Source organism: Suricata suricatta, chromosome 8, assembly GCF_006229205.1.
Source record: "Suricata suricatta isolate VVHF042 chromosome 8, meerkat_22Aug2017_6uvM2_HiC, whole genome shotgun sequence".
Taxonomy (NCBI): Eukaryota; Metazoa; Chordata; class Mammalia; order Carnivora; family Herpestidae; genus Suricata; species Suricata suricatta.
Window position 1 is genome coordinate 49,187,911 of NC_043707.1, and position 13,202 is coordinate 49,201,112.

The window sequence follows — 13,202 nt, forward strand, 5'->3', positions numbered from 1 at the left end:
ATCATCACTGTGCTAGTGAGAACACAATGGGGGTCTCCAGATATAAAGGGAGAAAGAAAATCTTTTCATATACTATATGCTGCTAAGAAAGATACTGCTAAAAATTATTTTTGAGGCAACTAGAGAAATTTGAACTTTGGGTATTAAGTGATAAAGGATTATCATTAATTTTGTTACATTAATGGCACTACAATTATAAGAAAAAAAATCCTTATCACTTGGACATACTTAATGCACTATTTATATATGTAATTATATGATGTCTGGGAATATGCTTCAAAATTCCCTGGTCAAAATTAAACAGGAATGAGGAAGATGGGTGAAACAAGAATGACAAATGTTGATCATTGTTGAAGTTAAGTAATGAAGCCCATTATACTATTTTCTGTACTTTTATGTTTGAAATGTTTGAAATTTCCCCTAACAAGAAAATTAGCTTTCAACTATGGTTTCAACTATAGCATTCATGGGCAAAAATAATAAAAAAGAGACTATGTAGAAAATGTTAGAAATTGTTCTCTAGGTCCTTTGGCACAGAGAATGTGTCAACCAGGAAATTAAAGAAGACAGAGATAAGTGGTATGGGATGGTGAAAGGGTTCACTGAGGAGGTGAAGCAGGAACCAGACTTAAGAAATACAAGTTAACGCCATTAAAAACAAGATAGGTAGCATTTTGATTAGGAGAGAGATTTTCTTTATTAAAGATAGGAATGATACCAACCCCCAGATCAAAATGTAGAAGAGTAAAATTAATATTTATGGAAATTAATAAAGGTGGTAATAATAATAATAATAATAATAATAATAATAAAACTGGCAGTAATCGAGTGTTTACCACTTGCCAGGCCATATGCAAAGCACTTTATATATATTTCTCATTTAAGCCTCACAGCAATCCTATGACATGTACGAACCCCTACTCTTTTAATGTTTGATGAAACTGAGCTCAGAGAGGCAAACAGCAGATTGCCCAAAGTCACATGATAGTCAGAACTGGACTTTAATCCGGGTCTGCTTGAACCCAAACCCAGGTCCTTACTCATCTTGTTATTCTATTCTCCTACATCACTGTAAATTTCTCTGTATATAAGGAACCATAAAGGACATTTGGGGCTGTGATTGCTGGCATTACTGATTCCCTGTTGTGGCTTGGGGTTTTTAATATAGAAATGTAGAGAAATCCTCAAGGGAAGGGCTACACATGTACACCACACAAGAACAGAAGTACTGTGCCTCAGCCAAGTGCTCACCTAAGAGGGAAAAAGAATAAAAGGAATCGTACATCTCTTACAGATCCAGAGGCGATTAAAAAAAAAAAAAAGGACGAACTAGAGAAAAATTAAGAAGTATATATGCCAGGGTCACATCCTACGCTGTTGGGATCAATTTCTACCCCATTAGCAACCCATCTATTCTTCCAATTTTAGGTTCCCAGATTGTTCTGTGCTCTCCTCCATGAAATACGTCTCTCGGGCAACAAACTCCTATCTAGATTCGCTAGTATGATGGGGTAGGACAGCTGTCTAGCCCCCTCCACGTATTTATGTTTTAAGCCTCCACCACTCCTACTGGCAATCAAAACACTCTCCAACCTTCCTTGAGTTGTGGGAGGGAGGCACGTGTACTGGAAAGCCAAGAAACTCCTGGGCCCCGAAATGTGCATAGTGTGAATGACAGATTCCTCATGTCATGGTGTTAGGAACTGTGTACACTTGAATAAAAAGCACCATCTGGGAGCTGGAGGACCTGGGCTTGTATTTCCGACTTTAGCTATTAGACTATCTTTAGCAAGTCACTTCATCTCTCTGGGCTTCAGATTCCTTATTTGTAATGAGGGGGGTTATAATAAAAAATTTTATAGCTTATTTCTAGCTGCAGAATCCCTTCATCAAATAATATCTTTCAGGGAAACTACCGATGTATAATAGACAAAATGTGAAACTATTCTGAGTGGGGGTCAAGGGGACCCTTTCCCATGCCCCATTGTTAATAGATCATATGAAGGGGCTTTTCATTTTAAACATTCCATGATTACAAGGAAACTGCTTGCAGCCTCAGGAGGAGTCAGAGTCCCTCTGGGTAGCTGCACCAGAGAATCCTCTGGCCTCCAGATGGTTGCCCTCCTTTATCAGTGAGCCTCTTCCTAAAACAAATAAGCAAAGAAAAAAATCCCACAGAAACAGAGTCCGACGTGAGGACTCAGGGAGCCAACAGAATACTCCACGCCATCCAGGCAAACTAAAACACATTCCAAGGAAGAGATAAGGTTTATGAAAAGGAAACTAACACAATCACTTAAAAGAATTTCAGCATTAAACCACTCAGGCCAGGCTGCCAGGCCACAGGGAGGCTACAAAACTTCCAAGGTCGGCAGTGAAAAAAAAAAAAAAGACTTCACAGAGGACCCATGCCTTGATTTTCCTCTTTTGTTTCTCATTGCCCTGGGGTCAACTTCCTTCAGGTCCCTACGTGTGGGAAGTAGCAGTACATTGTACACAGCATCCATTTCTTCTGGCATTACAGGAACTCAGCTTTTTGGGAAAAGGGGTTATAGAAAGAGTGACTACAGATTAATAAATCTGGACTTTTACATATATCAGAAAAAGTAGCCAACTAAATAGGGTCACCTGATGGAAAACACAACACTCTGTTTTTTAATTTTAAACAACAGATTTCAGATAAAGATGAATTTCAGATAACAAAAATTTTAGATAAGTATGCCCCAAATATTGCATACTTAAAACAAAAAGCATTGGTATTTACCTAAAATTCAAATACAACTGAGCATCCCATATTTTTATTTGCTAAATCTGGCAACCCTAACCCTCAAAATGAAAACATATTCCAGCTATATTTCCAATACGCAAATCATTTTTTTTAACCTCCTCCTTGGAAATGGCCTTTACAAGATGAGGAACATTCCTTCCTCAGGCCTCTATGGAATTAAAGTTTCAGTCTTGGACACTGGATTAGATTGCCGAAAACTACCAAATGTTATTCATAAAGTCTGATGAATGAGAACCATCAATCAAAGTGACTCTATTTGGGGCCAAAACATGAGGTGTGGTTCTATGTGAATGAAGCCAGTTGTCATATGACACCTACTATCCTTACTAACTCTCTACTGCCTACAGAATAAATTCTCAGTCTTGTAATACTGCGGTCAAGATGTCCAGTCAAATCTACTTTTCCAGCTCTGTTTTCACTGGCTCGGGTCACACAAGCTACCTGTTGATGTCAACTTTCATACTACTTCCCATGTTCATACTGCTTCCCTCTGTCAAGAAAGCCCTTTCTGGGACGCCTGGGTGGCTCAGTCGGTTAAGTGTTCGCCTTTGGCTCAGGTCATGATCTCGCGGTTCGTGGATTCGAGCCCCGCATCAGGCTCTGTGCTGACAGCTAGCTCAGAGCCTGGAGCTGCCTCAGATTCTGTGTCTCCCTCTCTCTCTGACGCTCCCCTGCTTGCACTGTCTCTCTCTGTCTCTCAAAAAATAAATTAAAAAAAAAGGGTGGCTCAGTTGGTTAAGCCTCCATCTTCGGCTCAGGTCATAATCTCACTGTTCGTGAGTTGGAGCCCTGTGTCGGTCTCTGTGCTGACAGCTCAGAGCCTGGAGCCTGTTTCAGATTCTGTGTCTCCCTCTCTCTCTCTGACCCTCCCCTGCTCATGATGTCTCTCTCTTTCAAAAATAAATAAAAAAACATTTTAAAAAATTTTTTAGTTAAAAAAAAGCCCTTTCTGCCCTACCTACTTGATTGACACACGTCTTTCAAGACTTAGTCCAAACGTTAATTTTCTAAAAGCTACCTTAAATCCTTTCTGAAATATATGGAAGGAAGGATGAATGGATGGATGGATGGATTGATAAATGAACTAATAAAACTTCATGAAATTTTCTTGTCTCTATTTTCAACTCCCAAGCCGTGGTTAAAAAACGTGGGGTTTGGAGTTAGGCAGACCCCAAACCAAATCCCAATTCTGTTACTGAGTAGATACGTGACGTGTGGGGAGAAGTGTAACATCAGTGAATTATAATCCCCTTACTTGTAAAACTGGGATAATATAGTCACCCCAAAAAGGGTTGTGGGGATAATTAAATAAAATAGAGTAGAAAAAGTACGAAGCATAATGCCTAACTCAGAATAAATTTTGGTAAATTGTAGCTATTATCTTATTAGCACTACTCCTTTCTTGGTATTCTCTCAATACTCCCTATCATTGAACTCAAACCACTTTACTGCATTTAACTATTTACAGAGCTTCTAGACAAGGATCACTTCTCACTTTTTTCTTTGTTTTAATCATCAACTCCTACAGGGTGTAGAAGAACAAGAGATTGAAAAGGGAGGAATCTAAAATTTATTGAATCTAACTATATAAATATCTACAAGGCACCGTCGGGCAGGACATTTTCAATATACTACTTAACCTCGGTAAGTAGTTAAAATTATATTTAATAAGTAGTATTAAATATTTAAATTATTATTAAATTTTAAGTAGTTAATAAGTAATTAGTAAGTAGATAAAATTATATTTAAGAGATGAGGAAACCGAATGCAAAAGCTCAATGATTTACTCAGGGTGCAGAGGTAGGTGAGGACAAGAGCAGCATTCGCCTCCAGGCCTGACAATAGGCCTGGGAACACCACCCACACCACAGAGATTAGTCTCTGGACTGTTTCCATTTCCAGCTCTTCCCAAGAGCAGAATGAGTCAAGTGTGTGGAAAGTTTTTGCTTCGCGGTAAGTAAACTAGGGATTGTGATAAGAAGCAGCAGGAAGTACAAGGGGAGAGACTCGGCAGGCAGTTACAGTAGGACATGGGAGGGCGGTCTGTGCCAATTATCTCAATTTCCCTTTTCTTCCCCCAAAACTGTTTCACATATGATTAAATAAGCCTTTAACTCATTATTTTTCAGTTAATATCTAAGAATATCAACTATAAATAAATCATTCTCCATTAAAAGAAATCAAACATAGATAAAGTCCTCTTTGCCCACCTATCTAATCCGGGCTCCCTTCCTCCTTCCTCCAAGGTAAACAACACTGGATTAGGTACATGCTCTTTCAGACATTTAAAAATGCATTTATGTACAGAAACGTGTAGCCTTATAAAATACATGCTATTTCATGTTTAATGAATAAGTTATTTTTACTGTATCCACAAACAAAAAAATAAAACCCTGATTTACCCAACTCCTACTCTATGTAGGCATTCTTTAACTCCCAACTGGACTTCCTAGATTTCAGAATCCACCAAAGACAATGACTTCCAAAAAAGATATTTTACCCAGATATACAAGAAGGAAGCAACTTTTCAAAAATTTATTTTGAAATCAAGATTCTGTACCTTCTCCAAAGCAGTTTTGAAATGATTATTTCAGAAATGTCTGATAAAGAGATGAGGCTAGTTTATTACTTAATGATGGTATCATGTACTGAAAACTGGATTCAAAGAGAGACATCATAAAAGAAACCAAAATAAAGACTAGTACCAGAATCAAGAAATGACCACATTTTTTTAAAAGTGAAATTCAAGCCAAACTTTTGCAAAATACTTAAAGTACCTTCATGGATGGAGCTCCATGGAACTTAGTGGGAAAACACTTGACTTGCTATTCTCTAAGGCTTTCCTAAGACTTTATTTCTGTGAGTAATAAGGTATGTGCATATCACATCTGGACTCTGAAGAGGAAGAACTTGGTTCTTTGGATATCTACTCCAAATATCAGAAATCATAGATCCATGAGACTCAGCCAGGTTGGAGCCAATTCTGGCCTTAAGGAGTCCCTCCCTGCAAGGAAAACAACCCCATGTTGTTGTTTCCCCTTCCTGTACTTAAAAAAAAAAGTATACATAGACATATCTTTAAGTGTCAATTTCCTCGTTGAGACCATATCCCTTTCATAATGGAAGGGTTTTGCTGAGAGCTATTAATAGTAACTTCCTTGAGTAGTGATATAGTCTCTATTTCTGGTAAGAACAAGGAAATCCACCAGCTTCTTCCTGGCAACATTATACTACTTATAAAAGAAAGTGACTTACAGAAGCAGGATGGTCATTTATAAGGGAAGAGGGTGGGTGAGGGGCCTGGGAAATGGGAAGAAGCAGGGGTGATTTTTATTCTCCTGAAACTCTATCACCCCATTTCTGTACATGAGAAAAAAAAGTAGAAAGGTATCTCATGGTCTTCCCCTCCTTCAGAAAACAAACAGACAAACAAAAAAACACACCTAAAGCTCCCCTCTTCAGAGCAGGGAGGATTTTAGATTAAAAGAGACTTAGAATACATAACCAAATAAGTGGACTTGTTTTTGGCTCTAATTGGAAAAACAACAAAAAGGAGATGATAAGACAATTAGAGAAATCTGAATATGGAATTGGTATTAAATAATAAATATTTAAGAATTATTGTTAATCTTGTTGGGTTTAACAAGACATTGTAGTTGGCTCAAAATCTGTCCTTTATTTTAGATGCATCCTGGAGTATTTAGGGGTGAAATGTCATGCTATCTACTTGTGAGGGTATGTTTGAAATTTTTCATGATAGTTTCAAAGATGAGAGGCAAAAAAGAGTATGGTGTAATATGGATGGTTGTTGAAATTAGGTGATGAGTTCAGAGGTTCACTGAACTTATTTTTGTGTATGCTTATAAATTTCCATAATAAAAAGTTTTGAAACTTCTGAAATGTGACCCTTTCCTTTACCTACCCACATACCCAAGCTTTTCATTTTTCCCACCCATCCTTTATTTATCACTCCAATGATTGGAAACAAAATTTAGTAGTTACGTTGAAGGCTCTAGAACTACACTATCTAGGTCACTGTTTGGGTCCTAGCATTGGCCTCTTGACCTTATGAGAGTTAACTAACCTCCACGTTTCCTCAACTGTAAAATGGAGATGATAAATTTTGCCTTTTGGACTGTTATACAGATAAATGAGTAAATACATGTATTTAGAATAGTGGCTGGTAGGGCACCTGGGTGGCTCAGTCAGTTGAGCATCCTACTTCAGCTTAGGTCATGATCTCGTGCTCTTTGAGTTCAACCCCATGTTGGGCTCGGTGCTGACAGCTCAGAGCCTGATGCCTGCTTCAGATGCTGTGTCTCCCTGCCTCTCTGCCTCTCCCCACTCACACTGTCTTTCTCTCTTAAAAATAAACATTAGAAATTTTAAACAAAAAAGAATATTGGCCAGGATATAATAAGCGTTCAATACATCTTCGTGTCATTATTGTTATTAGTTAAGTAACTTCCAAAAGTAGGAAGGCACTCAACAACATCTTCTAGTCTAATTCTTTGTTTGATAAAAGAAAAACTTAGGGTCAAAATGTTTTGAAAAAAAGAAAAAAATTCTTGCCTAAGGACGCAAAGCTGGATAAAGGCAGAGCAGACTAGAATTCAGCTTTCTTAGAATCCAGGTCAATGTTCTTTATTTACTTTAATACATATTCAATCTTGAACTGAATCAGCAGCTACCGTACTATCTGCTTAGTACTAAGTAAAAGATTAGATAATTTCTTTTAGGTAATATACCATCTAGTTGGAAAAATAGTAATAATAGTCGATTTTGTAAAGTGACTTTCACTTTTCAAAGTGCTTCTATTAAGTTCAAGGGCAGGAAAACAAATCTCTTGTAACAGAAGTCAGAATAATGGTAACCTCTGGATGGGAGGGATTCATTGGATGAAGATATAAAAGAGATATGCAAGAACTTTCTGGGATTATAGAAATATACTATATCTTGATTAGAATGTTGGTTACACAGATATATACATTTTTAAACTGCATCTAATTGTATACTTAGGATATATGCATTTCACTATATGTCAATAATTTTTACCTTAAATTTTATTTTTTTATAATTTTGTTTGTTTTTGTTTTTTTAATTTATAATAGTTTATTGTCAAATTGGTTTCCATATAATACCCAGTGCCTCTCCCCACAAGTGCCCCCCTCCATGACCATCACCCCCTCCCCTCCCTCCTCCTCCCCCTTCAGTCCTAGGTTCCTTTTCAGTATTCAATAGTCTCTCATGATTTGTGTCCCTCACTCTCCCCAACTCTCTTTCCCCTTCCCCTCCCTATGGTCCTCTTTTTTAAAAAATAATTTTTGAAAGAGGACAGAGCACCAGTGGGTTAGGGGAGAGAGAGAAGGAGACACAGAATCTGAAGCAGGCTCCAGGCTCCGTCATTAGCTCTGTCACTAATACTCTGGTGGCATCTGCCCCTCTCTGTCAGAATGTCTCAGAGGCTATTTGAGAGCAGGAATCATATTGCCTGCAGTGGACTCCATGCATAAATATTATCACCTCAACTTGTCTTATAGGTCCTCTAATTCTCCTTTTTCATTCCCTTACTCCTTTTCAGTAAGCTCCCAGGACACTGATCAATCCCCTTGGGATAAACTCTGAGCCAAATGTCTTTACTTTTCCTAATGGCAAAAGCCTTGAGACCAAGAGTGGTACAACAAAGCCCAAGGCCTTCTGTGGGATACCGTGAGTGTTCAGTAAAAGTCCATTGTCCCTTATTCTTCCCTTCAGATTTTATCAACATGGAAAATAATGCCCTTCACGCAATGGCAAAGGAAAGTACAATATGGTCTTTAATCTGTCCTTCAGTGTTTATATGTGAGCCACTTGGCATCAAGCAAGCAAACAGGGGTCCACTTAAGTGGGGGAAAGTTGTCACCATCCCACAATGCATCTGAGCTAAAGTGGTGTGACGTCAGTACTGTCTTAAGGTAGAACTTAAGGAGTTCTGAATTACTGGCATCTATAGCCTGTGGTTTAAGTGCACACAGCTGAATGACTCAGTAGTTGACTGATGTATACAGTCTTCATGATCTACAATGTACTCGCCTTTAGAACTGGAAGGTTCTTTAAAGATCCTAGGATGTGGGTGGGAGGTGGGGTGGGGAAGGGACAAAGGTGAGGAACGGTCCAGTTACATAGCAGAGCTGCAGGGCTTGTGACCTGAATCTTTCTTGTGAATTTTAACTTGCAGTTGATATTTGATTATTCCCTGGCCTTCTTAGCTTCTCATTTCTCCATCCCTGATGGTCTTACTTGCCTAATGACAACAAGAGTTCTCAGGGAGAGACTTTATCATAGTGCAAGGCTCTAGCAGGTAATAACTACGTATCTTTCTCACAGGAGTTACCATTTCATGAGCACCTACCATGTGCCAGAGATTTGATTTTTAAAATAACCCTATGACATGAGCACTATAATCCTCACTCTACAAACAAGAACACCAAGCTACCAAAGTCTCACTGGCAGAGAGCACTGACTTGATTTTATGTCTAAGAATCCGGTGTACTTTTCATTTACTCACCATTATTACAGAATTTCCATGATAAGAAAATTTTTGTAGCTTCAATTACCTATGTAACTCTAACTTTAGTAATTCCTTTCTGTTATATTAAATTAAACTTTTCAAGCTACCCTTTACAAGATGCTTTATCATCCTTGTTACTTTCCCTCAGGCCTGTTTCACCTGTATAAATAGTTCCTAAAGTAAATTCTCCTCAATTGCTCCATTTGAGGATCTCATGTATTTCCTGCAAGTTTTCAAACTGATACAACCTGAGTTCTAGAATTTTCTTGATGCTTTGGGTCACTGAATAAATACAAGATGCCTTTATATGCATACATTTTCACAATCACTCCACAACTATTTTTGAGCACCTATTGTGTACCAGATACTTGGTTTACAAGAGTAACAGCTGTAGCCACTGCTCTCATACATAAAATAGTAGATAAATTAATAATCACACAATATAATTATAATATTATATAAATATATAATAAATATTTAATATAATAAAAATAAAATATAATAATGAAATCACACAATATAATAATCACACAAACTAGTAGAACGTTATGATTGTGCCATGTGCCATGGCACAGTGACGGCTAATGAGAGGAGTCAGTCTAGCAGAAAGATCAATAAATGCTTGCATAAAAAAGAAAACTTTGAATCAAACTTTTGAGACAAATAGTGTTATTGGGCACACAAGGAAAGAAAGATCATTTGAGACAGAAGCTGATGGCTGACAAAGGCTGGTGTGGCTGAAACAGACAAAGCAGGAGATGCCTGAAGAAAGATAAAACTGAACAGGCTTTGTTGAAGGCTGCATTGAAAAACTGCCTTTAACTTCTAGTTACAGAGTGAAGATTGGGTTGGAAGGCCAGAATGGTTTGAGCATAAACCAAGTAGACAAGGTGAGAAGGAATCTAAATAGTGATAGGAAAATTGGAAAAAATAGATTGATCTTATATAGATATAAATTCAAAAAATGACTTGTTCCCTGCTGGAGATTTCAGGTCCTGGTTCCTTATGTACATTAATACAACTGTCTTGGAGCAATGACTTCTCAATAAATGGAAAAATTCTGCCTTCTCATTGTGGGATCGGGGTCAAGAAAGTTATTCTAGGTCTAAGAAAGAGGATGAAACTTTAATGCAATTATATACACAGGCTCAGGACATAAAAACTGTCCCTATATTGACTTCCTGTCTTGACCTCTAACAATCCTTACTGCTTAGAAATTCCATAAGAAGGAAAGACTGAGTTCTAGAGAGAGCTTCGAAACCCAGAGAGATCAGAGTTACCATTTAGGCTCTACCACTTACTGTGTTGACTATGCAATTAGTTAATTTCTCTGATCTTCACATTCTTCTTCTGTAAAATAAGAATAATAAATATTTCATAGGATTGTTGTGAGGACTAAATTAGGTAATATATGTGTATACGTATGCTGTTTGCTAATTCAAGTAACAGAAAACTTATTTTAAAAAACTTAAAGAGAATATATTGGTAATATATAATATTTGGTAAGTCTTATGACAGATTTCAAGGTTCACTGACTCAGCAGGATAATTAATTTCTTTCTTACTTCTCTTCTATGACCATTGATGTGTTGTTGACTCTCAAACTGGCTTCCCTTGTGATCATAAGGTAGAAGTACCACATTTAAAGAGAGAAATACCTAAACTGGAAATGAATTATCTTTTTCACTATTCCCTACAAGAATGTGACAAACTTTTACCAAACAATAGACTTATATCTCATTAACTAGAACAGAAAGTAAAATACACAAGGGGAGGAATTTTTGTCTGTTTCACTTACTGATGTGTTCCTAACATTCAAAATAGTGGTTAGGCCTTGATAACCATTTGCTGTTTGAGTAGACCACATGCCTAACTCTAATCCAACCACTAGTAAGCAAAGTGGGATTATCATGTTTTGGCACTTTTCTGTAAAAGGCAAAATAATAACAATTTTAGGCTTTGTGGGCCACATACAACCTCAGTAGCATATTCTTCTTTTTCAACCCTATAAAAATACTTAAAATAGTCTTAGCTTTTCCAAAAACAAGCCTAGAAATGGATGGCCCATGGGCCATGGTTTGCTGCCCCCTGGTTTAGACTAACCACATGGGGTGAAATGGAGGGGCAGTCAAATCCCATAACCAGTAGAATATGCACACACTCAGCAGCATCCTGCATGTGTAAAAAAGCACCCAATAAATAGCTGCAACTGTTATTGATGAGGTACTATTTTCCTTGTTGTTGTTTTTCTAGGATGTTAGACTCCAGAAACTTCTGTACTACGATAAACCTACCACAGGTTGATTGTTGTTGACTGCCTCTGACTCTGGGCTGAAGCAGCATCCGGCATAGGAAGCTTGTGAGCCAGAGCACAGGAAGACATACCACACAAAAATAAGTAAAGAAAGAGAAAACAATAAGCTCTGGATCAAAAAACCAAGACTCACAAAATTGGCAGATGATATGAGAAGTCTATTATAGTGGAAGAAATGAGCTCTAGTCTCAACCATTAGAAAATTCAAAGTTAAAAATTTTAAATAGTTCCTTTACTGTCTCAGAATCTTGAATAGGCTAATAGGTAACAAATCTCACCAAGGTAACAACCTATGTGGTATTTTCAATACAACAGAATTCTCTTTCCAGAGGCCATTGTTATGACATTTCAAAAAACATTGCCTTTAAGGTTTATAGCTGGTGTGTCACCTTCATTGTTTTATATTATCTGATCTTCAAGAGCAGCCCACTGAAGTTAGGAAGAATATTACTGTTATCCCCACTTAGTGATATTATAAATATTTAACAATACATACAGCTTGGGACTGATCATAGCCTGTAACGATGTGGGTTCTTAAGGCCTCCTGCTGAGCCCCACACTGATGTTTTTATTAATAAGAAGGTAGATGAGAATCTTAAAGGAGGGGCCAGTTAGAGTAGCTACTCACCAAACAGTACAGAAGAATGTCAATATTTTATTTTATTTTATTTTTTAAGAACAAAACAGGTATATTTCTATTGGACTACCTGGTACAGAGGATAGTGTGGTATGAATGGATAGTATGAATGACATAATACAAATATATTTTATTTGAAATAAACAAAAATGCTTACACAGCTCAATGGGTCACTTGGAAACAAACTTGCTTGACTGTATTACTGAGCAAAAAAAAAGCTGAAGCACAAACACCCTTCTTTGTTGACATGTATTTGGATAGGTAGGGAGTCACTACTTGGTTTTTTAAAAACTGACTTTCCCTTAAGGCCTGGTCATAGAAGTGTAAACACTGTAAATGAATCCACCATTACCAGCTGTCATATCTATGTCACCTGTGTATTCTGAGATCACACATATACCTGCCAATATACCTGGGAAGGGTTGCTGTACCACAGTTACATTTAAGTTCTTGGCAGGCAGACTGAGGAAAAATAATTTGGAACAAGTTTTACATCCTATTTAGAACAAATCACTAGTATTTCCTTAAATAACAGGTTACAATAGAAAGATACTGCCTGGAACATATCCTTTTCACTTTGGTTCATTTTTTTGTTTTGTTTGTGATTTACATAGTTGTTTGAATCATCTGCTTATAGTACAATCCTGCCACAAAGTATTAAAGCACAAGATACTATTATTCCTTCAACATCTGCATTTTTCAAGTTTTATACTCTACCACATCCCTAGTATGTCAGCAGTTCTTGAATAATAAAAAATAATAAATGGGTAAAACTCTTCTAAAAATGCAGATGTCTATAACTATAATGGTACTAGATGGGAAGGAGACAATGAGGGAAGAGAAAAAAGCAAACACGTTCATGTGCAGGGAATGTGGTTCAAGTCTTTGGATTTAAAAACAACTTCCCCAGAGAA